The sequence below is a fragment of the Etheostoma cragini genome, chromosome 24, assembly GCF_013103735.1.
Source record: "Etheostoma cragini isolate CJK2018 chromosome 24, CSU_Ecrag_1.0, whole genome shotgun sequence".
Taxonomy (NCBI): Eukaryota; Metazoa; Chordata; class Actinopteri; order Perciformes; family Percidae; genus Etheostoma; species Etheostoma cragini.
Genome location: NC_048430.1, coordinates 9451216 through 9452402, shown reverse-complemented (window position 1 = coordinate 9452402; position 1187 = coordinate 9451216). Strand labels below are relative to the sequence as shown.

Sequence of the window (1187 nt, the reverse complement as noted above, 5' to 3'; positions counted from 1 at the left end):
GACTGTGGATGTGTCCCCAGGGCTGTAATGATAGTGGATGGTTGCTAGCTGGCTGGGGGCTGACTGTGGATGTGTCCCGGGGGATGTTGTCAGCTCTTATCCCGACTGAAGCCTTGCAGCGCCGGGAGTCTAAAGCAGAAGACAGTGGTGTGCTAGCTAATTAAATTACCGTTTGATTAGTCGTCTATCTGTACAGTTAACGTTACTGATGAATTTGTGGTAGCCCAGAGTTGTGAACCGTGGTCAAAACAATCATCATAAAAATAATGTGTTGAACAATGTCCTAATCTTCTGTTATAGACCTGGCATTTTCTATTTTCTTGGCTACCAGCACCTTTACATTATGCACCAAAGCACTTTTCCTCTTCAACCCCCCACAGGTTGGAAGGGGAATTGTCCATTACTGTTACCATTACCATTATTCTTATGTTTCATTCGCACGAGTTAATGAACCACTGAAACTATTTTGTAGATATTATTTTAAGGTACAAAAGAATCTTTGGTGTTGGATCGATCGACATTGAAATTAATCAATATCAATAAATAAGGTATCTGTTGTATTACTATATTGCAAAATCGGATGCAATTTATGACAAAACCAAGCCATGTGGCAGAAAAGAAGATGGACTGTATTGAATTGTGGGCCAAAAATTGTGATAAAAAACGAATCCTTGGTTTGGTGTATTGTCACAGCCCTACTAGATGGTGATTATTACGAAGTAACAAAACAGATTGAATATGCATGTTAGCCCTGGAGCAGCATTAAAGGTCCCATGACATCTGAAGTCTCTTTTATATAGACCTTAGTGGTCCCCTAATACTGTATCTGAAGTCTCTTTTATATAGACCTTGGTGGTCCCCTAATACTGTATCTGAAGTCTCTTTATATAGACCTTAGTGGTCCCCTAATACTGTATCTGAAGTCTCTTTTATATAGAACTTAGTGGTCCCCTGATACTGTATCTGAAGTCTCTTTTATATAGACCTTAGTGGTCCCCTAATACTGTATCTGAAGTCTCTTTTATATAGACCTTAGTGGTCCCCTAATACTGTATCTGAAGTCTCTTTCTTTAAATTCAGCCTTGGTGCAGAATTCCAGCCACTAGAGCCAGTCCCACAATGAGCTTTCATTAGTTTGTGCCATTTCTGAGTCGGTAGCTATTTAAGAGGAGAGGGGGGGGGGGGGG

General features: G+C 40.5%; 1 protein-coding gene across 1 annotated transcript in view; it reads right to left on the bottom strand.

The window, feature by feature from the left end:
- LOC117939173 (transmembrane protein 47-like) overlaps positions 1 to 1187 on the bottom strand; it is a 27873-nt gene that overhangs the window by 23949 nt on the left and 2737 nt on the right. The window lies entirely within an intron of this gene.